This window comes from Hypanus sabinus, chromosome 25, assembly GCF_030144855.1.
Source record: "Hypanus sabinus isolate sHypSab1 chromosome 25, sHypSab1.hap1, whole genome shotgun sequence".
Lineage (NCBI taxonomy): Eukaryota > Metazoa > Chordata > Chondrichthyes > Myliobatiformes > Dasyatidae > Hypanus > Hypanus sabinus.
In genome coordinates, this window is record NC_082730.1 from 3,721,264 (window position 1) to 3,731,283 (window position 10,020).

Consider the following 10,020-nt stretch of genomic DNA (forward strand, 5'->3'; position numbering starts at 1 on the left):
TGGGAACATGGACCACTGTGGACCTTAGACTTGGAGAGAGGGAACTTGGATCGCCGTGGACCTTGGACTTGGACACTGGGAACATGGACCACTGTGGACCTTAGACTTGGAGAGAGGGAACTTGGATCGCCGTGGACCTTGGACTTGGACACTGGGAATATGGACCACTGTGGACCTTAGACTTGGAGACTGGGAAGTTGGACCGCCGTGAACCATGGACTTAGAGACTGGGAACATGGACCGCCGTGGACCTTAGGCTTGGAGACAGGGAACTTGGATCGCCGCGGACCTTGGAGTTAGACTCTGGGAACATAGACTGCCGTGGACCTTGGACTTGGACATTGGGAACGGATCATCACGGACCTTGGACTTGGAGACTAGGACCTTGATTCAATGCAGCCAGAATGTGGACACCATGGATTGCCGCAGCCAGAAATGTGGACACCATGGATCGCTGCAGCCAGAAACATGGACACCAAACACAGGACAGGAACGTCTAGCCAGGATTCCGCCTTCAACTCAGGCACCGAGCCGGGACTCTTCTTCGAGGGATAGACACGGACTCTGGGCTTGAACGTCAAGTCAGGATTCCGCCTTCAACTCACCCCTGGCAGCTTGACCTTGCCCGGACCCTCTCTGGTGAAGGAAGGTGAATTGCTGGCACTCTGATGCCTAATAACTCTGGCTGGTGGTAGTGACAGCAACTTGCTAAGGCTTCCTAACACTCTCGCCCCGAATGGCTAAAGCCAGGGGCTTATAAGCTGCCAGTTCAGGTCGAGAGTAGATAACCTTAATGGCCAAGCTCAACGGACATGTGAAACGGAATTAGAAGGGAACAAGGAGTCAATAGTCTGGATCATAACGCATTCTAACTAAATTTACAGGGGAACCAATCCGGACCATGACAGGAATCATACTCTCCACATCAATTCTTATTGAGGACTTTTACCATTCGATGGGTTTCCAGTGACAGAAGGCCCAGAGCCACCAAGTGATTCTCTTATGATGAGCCTTTCAATCCCAGAATTACTTCAGTGAATCTCCTTTGAAACCTCTCCAATGTCAACACATGCTTTCTCGGATACTTTCCTATAGTCTGGGTGGATTCAAAATGCAAAGAATGAATTTCATTTGGAATCTACATGAAATGAACTGGAGACACGGAGATTCACTGAAGAAAGGGATGTAGCTTTTGATGCCTCATTTTCAACAAGAAGGGAAATAGCGACCAGCTTCCCAGAAAGGAAACAGTGCAATCTATTTACATTCCTGGGAGTCATTCAGATAAATGCTACAATGAAGATTACTGAGGAAGAAGAGTTTGCAGAGATGTGTGTAATGTATTGGAAGGAATCACCATAGGCATCAATGGGTAAGAAATGACAAGCAGTGAGTCACAGCAGTCATAGTGAGCCCTCCAATTAGATAAGCTTCAACTTTATTGTCGTTGTGCCGAATACAGATACAAAGCCAAATGAAATGCAGTTAGCATCTAACCAGAAATGCAAAGAATAGTATTATTTACAAAATAACTGCAAATAAAAAGTAAGTGCTACAGCTTACAGATATAAAAGTACTGTGACAGTACAATATGGTGCAGTACTGGTTAGCACTGTGATGTGAGGTTCAGCAGGGTCAGAGCCTCAGGGAAGAAGCTCTTCCTCTGCCTGATGGGGCGGGAGTGGAGGCTCCTGTAGTGCCTACTGGATGAGGGGAGAGTAAAATGTCCATGGTTAGGGTGAGATGCATCCTTGATAATGCTTTTTGCCCTGCCCAGGCAGTGTTTATGGTAGATGTTCTCAATGATGGGCAATTAGGTGCCAATAATCTGCTGTACAGTTTTCACCACATGCTGGAGTGCTTTGCGTTTCGATACGGGACAACTGCCATACCGCACTGAAATGCAGTTGGTGAGTATGTACTCAATGCTACAGCAGAAAAAGTCCATCAGTATCCTGGGACAGAGGTGAGCTTTCTTGATGCTCCACAGCAAATAAAGGTTCTGTTGCACCTTTTTGATAAGGATGGAGAAGTTCAGGGACCAGATAAGATGCTTGGAAATGTGGGCACCAAGGAACTTGAAGCTTGGTACATGCTCCACTACAGCTCAGTTGATGTAGATGGAGACGTGAGTGTGGTTCCTAGCATGCCTGAAGTCCACAATGATCTCTCTGGTCTTCTGCGTATTAAGGGCCAGGTTGTTGTCGGCACTTATTGGCAAATGTTAACATGACTTGGATGATGGGAACAAATGAGATTAGAGACCGTGTTGTAAAAGGCACTAAGAAGCATAGAAACATAGAAACATAGAGAAAAGGTGCAGGAGTAGACCATTCGGCCCTTCGAGCCTGCACCGCCATTCAGTATGATCATGGATGATCATCCAACTCAGAACCCTGTACCTGCTTTCTCTCCATACCCCCTGATCCCTTTAGCCACAAGGGCCATATCTAACTTCCTCTTAAATATAGCCAATGAACCGGCCTCAAATGTTTCCTGTGGCAGAGAATTCCACAGATTCACCACTCTCTGTGTGAAGAAGTTTTTCCTCATCTCGGTCCTAAAAGGTTTCCCCTTTATCCTTAAACTGTGACCCCTTGTTCTGGACTTCCCCAACGTCGGAAACAATCTTCCTGCGTCTAGCCTGTCCAATCCCTTTAGAATTTTATACATTTCAATAAGATCCCCACTCAATCTTCTAAATTCCAGTGGGTATAATCCTAGTCAATCCAGTCTTTCTTCATATGAAAGTCCTGCCATCCCAGGAATCAATCTGGTGAACCTTCTTTGTACTCCCTCTATGGCAAGAATGTCTTTCCTCAGATTAGGGGATTATAATAGAGTACAGACAGATTAAACGAGTGTGAAAAGATCTTACCATGTGGAAAGATCTTACCATCTTACCATGAAGAACCATGTGGAAATATGTGTGGTTATAATCATGAGAAAGTCTGCTGACACTGGAAATCCAAGGCAAGACACACAAAACGCTGTTGGAACTCAAGCAGGTCAAGCAGCATATATGGACAAGAGTAAACAGTCAACATTTTGTTCCGAGACTCTTCTTCAGGACTGAGAAAGAAAGGAGAAGTAGCAGAATGAAAATCTGGGGGGAGGGGAAGGAGGCTACCTGGAAGGTAATAGGTGAAGCCAGGTGGGTTGGAAAGATCAGTGGCTGGAGAAGAAGGAATCTGATAGGAGAGGAGAGTGGACCACAGGAGAAAGGGAAGGAGGAGGGGACCTGGGGAAGTAATAGGCATGTGAGAACAAGTAAAAAGTTAAAGTTGAGAATAGAGGAACTGGCAATGAGGTTGTTCATCTCGGCAGGAAAAATAATAAAGAACATTATCGAAATGGGGAGAGATCACAGTCATAGAATCATACAGCACAAATTACAAGCTTTTTAGCCTTCTCCAGCCCTTTTTCTCTTTCACCAATCAACTTCCCAGTTCTTTACTTCACCTTATCCCCCTCTCCTGGTTTCACCTATTGCCTCCCACCTTGTACTTCTTCCTCCCTTCCCCCCCACCTTCTTAGGCTGTCTTCTCCCCTTCCTTTCCTATCTTGATTAAGAGTCCAGACCTAAGAAGTTGACTGTTTATTCATTTACATGGATGCTGCCTGACCTGCTGTGTTCACTGCGCATTTTCTGTATGTTGCTTTGGATTTCCAGCATCTGCAGATTTTCTTGTGTTGGTCCTTCAGCCTGTGATGTCTAATTACACTAACCCATTTAGCACCTCTTGGCCCATAGCTTTTCGTGGCTTGGAAGTTCAGATGTTTGCTCAGGAATTTTAATGTGTTGGAGCACCTGCCCACACCAACTTCTTAGGCAGTTGGTTCCAGACTTCAAATGGTCTCTGGGAGAAAAAATAATCTTCCTCAGATGTCCTACAAGCCATTTATCGCTCACGTTCAACTTACGTTCTCTGTTCTTCAAAACTTCTGCCATTGTGTGAATTTTTTTATCATTGCTCTTTTGTAGTCTGTGATAGGATCCCCACCAGCCTCCTCTGTTCCATGGAAAGCACATCCAGCCAATCCAGTCACCACTGGATTACTAACCAATAAAGAAGCACCTATTTAAATAATGCAAAACAAAGAAGCTTCAAAGCTTTCTAGAATTATACTTTGTATAATCACTAGAGCAGAGGTTCTTAAAACGTTTTATGCTATTCACCCTCTGACAGTCCAGTGAAGCCTATAGACCCCTTCTCAGAATAGAATATTTAAATATATAAAAAATAAAATATGTAGGATTACAAAAGAAACCAATTATATTAAAACTCAGTTTTCAAAATGGTAAAAGAAAATAATTTTGTGATAGGATCTCAATGAAGACATTAAGTAACAAGTAGTGACGAACAGTATAGACAACAAGTAACAAATGATATTTTGAGATATTTGTAACAACTGTTATGTGATATGAAAATATCTATGATCTCTATCAGTAACAATGTCACAGGAACTGATAATACCACTGTGGTTTGTTGCCTATGTTCGTAATTCAAGATTCAAAGATTCAAAGTACATTTATCAATATATGTTTGCAGTGTACAATCCTGAGATTCGTCTTCCTCACAGACAGCCACAAAACAAAGAAAACCATGGAATCCGTTCAAAGAAATACATCAAAACCCACCCCCACATGCAAAAAAAACCAGATCACCACATAGCAACAAAAAGAATCGAGAAACACAGAACATAAAACAGAAAATTGAAAAAGTCCAGGCATATGCAGTTCATTAACTGCAGGCAGCCCCAGTAAAAAACACCCAAAATAGCAACAAGAAAGTAGAAGCCAGAAATCAGAAACACATCATAACGTGAGTCCAGTCTCCAAACCTCATTGATTAAATCTTGTTCAAGACCCAGAGCTCAAGCACAATCTTCTGACAGGTTGAAGACAGGAGACACCATTCGACTGCAGGGGCCTTCCTTCAGAAGCAGCAAGCAAGAGAAAGAGAGAGACCATAACACACAGACACTTTATGCAGCAGCAGAGAGCAAGAGACTGGTATATGATGCTAAACATGCGTTCACCTTCCACAGTCACTTCAATCTCCCTTGGCGCTTTAATCAGTGAGGATAGTGAGAAGTGGAGACCATCAAGACTCCATGTTTCCTGGCCTCAAGTATGCACATTTTGTTCCTCACAGAACCCTCTTGGAGACACAAAGCACCAGATCACTCAACTGGCCCGACATCACACCACCAAAATTTACATCACTGCTTCCAACAATAGCAGAATGACACTTTAAAAAAATCGACGACATGAAAGAAGCTAAGGACATTGATTCATGAACCACCTGCAAGATGCTGGCCTTGGTTATATTGTTCACTGGTGCCATCTTACTCCTGCACCTACTGTCTATTGTCTATTGACAGCATTGATTCCTCTGAGATGCAGAGCGATCTGTGCATCTGAAAATTTGAATCACAAACATCCTGTAAGCAGACACAGTAAGAAGTTAGCAAACCTAACAGAGTGTTGATATCTTTTAGAAACTGAGTTGAACACAGAAGAGGAAATGTTATGCCCCTGCTATACAGGGCATTGGTGTGACCATATCTTGAGTACTGTGTACTATGTGGTTTCATTGAAAACTGCAGCACAGAAGCAGACCCATTAATTACATAGGCAAGATGTCAATGAGTTAAGAGAAGCTTACGTGCAATGAGTGTGTTATCTTATGAGGAAAGGTTGAACAAGCTGAACTAGTTCAGATGAGTGAGCGGACCTGAAATACAACCTCATAGAGACTTGAGTGTGTGCAAATGAAGAGTATGTTTCTTCTTGTAGGAGAGTCTAGGGGAAGAGATAATTGTAAATGCAATCACTTATTCATTAGACCATTACACCATAGGACATAAGAACAGAATTAGGCCATTCAGCCCATTGAGTCTACTCTGTCATTCAATCATTGCTGATTTATTATCCCTTTCAACACCAACTCCTGCCTTTTCCCAATGATCTTTGACATCCTAGCTTGTTGAGAACCTATCAACCTCTGCTTTAAATGTCCCTAGCCTCTACAGCCATCTGTGGCAATGAATTCCATGGATTCGGCACTATCTGGCTAAAGAAATTTCCCCCTCATCTCCATTGTAAACAGATTTCCTTGTTCCCTGAGGCTGCTCCTGGTCCTAAAACTCCCCCCTGTAGGAGACACTCACTCCAAGTATGCTTTATCTCGTCCTTTTATTATAGAGATGTAGTGATTTGTTTTTCTTTCAAGCATGGTGAGTCTTTGGAAATCTTCCTCTAAAGTAATGTATATTATTCAGGCAGAGGGAGGAAGATTCTTGATAGGCAAAAGGTTGAAAATACACTGGATATGCAATGGTGCAAGTCAGTTCCAGATATTTGGAAGGTACGGCCCAGATCTAAAACCATCACTAATTTTTATAGATGCACCGTAGAAAGCATTCTTCTAGGGTGCATCACAACCTGGTATGGAAGTTGTCTTGTCCAAGACCGGAAGAAGCTGTAGAAGATCGTGAACATAGTCCAGCACAACACACAAACCAATTTTCCATCCTTGGACTCACTTTACACTGCACGCTGTTGGAGCAGTGCTGCCAGGATAATCAAGGATACGACCCACCCAGTCATCAAACTTTTTGTCCCTCTTCTCTCCGGGAGAAGGTTCAGGAGCTTGAAGATTCGTACGGCCAGATTTGGGAACAGCTTCTTTCCAACTGTGATAAGACTGCTGAACAGATCCTGACCCAGATCTAGGCTGTACCTTCCAAATCTCCAGACCTGACTTGCACTACATCACTTTCCCTTTTCTATTTTCTAATTATGATTTATAATTTAAATCTTTATTATATTTACTTTGATTTGTACTTTAGGGAGCGCAAAGCGCAGAATCAAATATCGCTGTGATGATTGTATGCTCTAGTATCAATAGTTTGGTGACAATAATGTAAAGTAAGTATGTTTAGATAGGTTGGGACAACATTGTGGATCAAAGAGCTGCTCTATGTAAAAGAAACTTACAAAATTCTTACAGTCTGGATTCAGGGATGATGTTTCCATTAGCCAAGGAGTTTACAATCAAAGATAATCTTCAGATAAGGTGATGATTGAGACCATGAAACACAGAAGAAGAATTAGGCCACTCCTCCAATTGTGTCTGCTCCATCCTTCCATCAGTGCTGATATATTTTTCCTCTCAACCCCTTTCACCTGCCTTCTCCCTGTACCCGTTGATGCCCTCATTTATCAAAAACCTATCAACCTCCACTCAAATATACCCACCTATTGGAGCTGCCAGTCTTGTTCCTCCCTTCCCCATGTTTCTGTAACGCAATAGCTCGCAAAGTGGTGTCCACTGACCCCTTGGTTAATGGTTGGGGTCGACGACATACAACATTGGGAACACATGCCGAAAAGTTTGTAATATCCCAGTCTGATGTAGCTATGTATGTTATTAGTTCATGCATCAAGACTGGTGCAGTCTTACAATAATTCTATCATGGGTATTGGATATATTGAGTATGCACACAAGAAAATGAACCTCAGAATTGTATGTGGTGACATACTGTTTGTACATTGATGATAAACTTACATTGAACTTTGGACCCAGTTGCCATGTTTCTTGCAATGAAATTAATCTGACAGTCTGGACTGAGACTGGGAAGGGGGTAGGAAAAGGAAAAGGGAGAAGGGAGGGAGCAGGACCCCAGAGAGATATTCTGCAATGATCAATATACCAATTATTTGGAATCAAATGACCTTGCCTGATGTCTCAGGGCTGGGTGTATCTGCACCCACACAACCCCCACCCCTGACGCTCCTTCTCTGCCATATGTCCCACTGCTCTCCCGTAGTGCTCCACCCTCACCATTCCCAACATCCTTTGCACCCGCCAGATCTACAAACCCATTCTCCACTCATATATTTGTGCCTTAGGTTATTGCACAGGACTTTAGTTTTAACCATCTTTAGCAGCCCTAGTAAATCCACCCACCAGAATATTGGTCCCCCTCTAGTCCATGTGCCTCCCATCCCTCTTGCACAGGTCACCTCTGTCCCTCAAGAGATCCCTATGGACACAAATCTAAATACTTTCCCCCTGCACCAACTTTCAACTGTTCATTCATCTGCTATATCTTCCTATTCTTACCCTCACTAACTCTTAGCTCAAGGAGTAATTGAGATATTAATGCCCTTGACACCTGCTTTTTAATTTCTTTCCTGACTCCCTATATACACTCCAAAGGACCTCAACCCTTTTTTGACCTCTGTCATTTGTGCCAATGTGCACAACGATTCCTCCATCTTAGGGTTTTCAGGCAAGCTGGTCTGGCTGCTGGGCGTGCTCCCACAGTGCCTGGAAGATTCTGGTGCAAAGCTGTTTTCACTGGTTATAAATGAGGCCTTCAAAACCAAAAGGAGCATAGAGCTCTGTTGAAGATTGAGGGTGTTTACTCCCGTGATGAAACTGAATTTTACCTGGCCAAGAGATGTACCTATCTATACAAGGCAAAGAACAAAACTGTCTCTTCTGGTGGTAAATCAAATAAAACTCGTGTTATTTGGAGTAAAGTAACTCCTTCTCATGGGAACAGTGGCATGGTCTGTGCTAAATTCAAAAGTAACCTGCCTGCAGAAGCTATCGGGCACAGGATTTGGGTGATTCAATAATGTAAAGCAAAGCTGTACATAAATTGAAAATAAATAGCCAAGTGGTATAAAAACTGATTTCTGGCTGTATCCCATCTTCCTTGGGAATGTTCTGCAACTACTTCCTTGATATGGCTGAAAGTAGGTGACACGCCATTCCAAAGCTCCTGTCTGTCACCAGGGAAATCTCCTGTCTGTCACTCTATTAAGTTTCCTATCATCATAGTCCTTTCTGCCTTCAGCCTTCCATGCTAAGCCTCAAAGCCAGTCCTAGTGCCACCGCCTTGGTTGCTGCTTTCTCCTGAACAGTCAAGGGGAATGGTCATGGAGGAATCCTGCACTCTGTGTACCCCTTCCCTCCGTCCCACTGCTCAGACTACTACCAGCAGCCTGGACCAAGGAACGACCCCCTCACTGAAACCATGATGCCCTCAGCATCCTGGATAATTCATAATGCGTCAAGCTCTAGCTCCTTAGCACAGTTAGCTATGAGCAGCAGCTGGCCACACTTACCACAGGCGTAGTCCTCAGGCACTCAGTGTCTCCCTGATCTCCCATATCCTGCAGACAGGCACACCACTACCCTAGTGCACAGACTGATCCCGCTGAATCTGCTTCAACACCTGTACATATTTGGATTTCCAAACTATGTTTTAAATAGAGATAGATTTCACATCAGTAAAAGCATCAGGGATTATGAATAAAGGGCAGGAAAGTGAACAATCCAATTGAATATCCACACAAAGAGGCTACTTACTCTACATTCTGCCCTTCAAGTGTCACGTACAGTGGGTTCCTGCCCCTATCTATTTTCCAACAATTTATCATTTGCTCAATCCTTACTAAACCTTCCTGGGAGCTGGGGGAATGTTACCTGCATGTGGTAACTCTTGATGGGTTGCTTCTTGAAGTCAGGTGTGCAAGGAACTTATGTACCCCTGTCCTGCGAGATGTTACTTCCTTCTTTCTTAGTGGTTTTTGTCCTGATTCACATGGAGCTATTTAAATCATAGTTGCTGTTTGCACAAGGTTAATTATCTCAAAGGAGGATTCTGCTGAAACCATCCGATAGAAAGGTGTCTGGGATCCCGGTCTGGATCAATATACACACTTGCAACATGCACAGCAACCTGCCCATGAACAGAAGGAAAGATAGACAATCTTTTAACTCATGTTCAATTTCAACCTTCAGCAACATTATAAGCTGATATTTTTCCCCATGAGTGAAACAACACAATCAGAATTCTATTTACATATGATAGGAAAATGATTCTGGGATTGAAAGGCTTCTCATATGAAGATCTTTTAATAGCTCTGGCCTCCTCCCACTGGAAATCAGAAGAATGACAGGTAACCACATTGAATGGTGAAAGGCCTTGATCAAG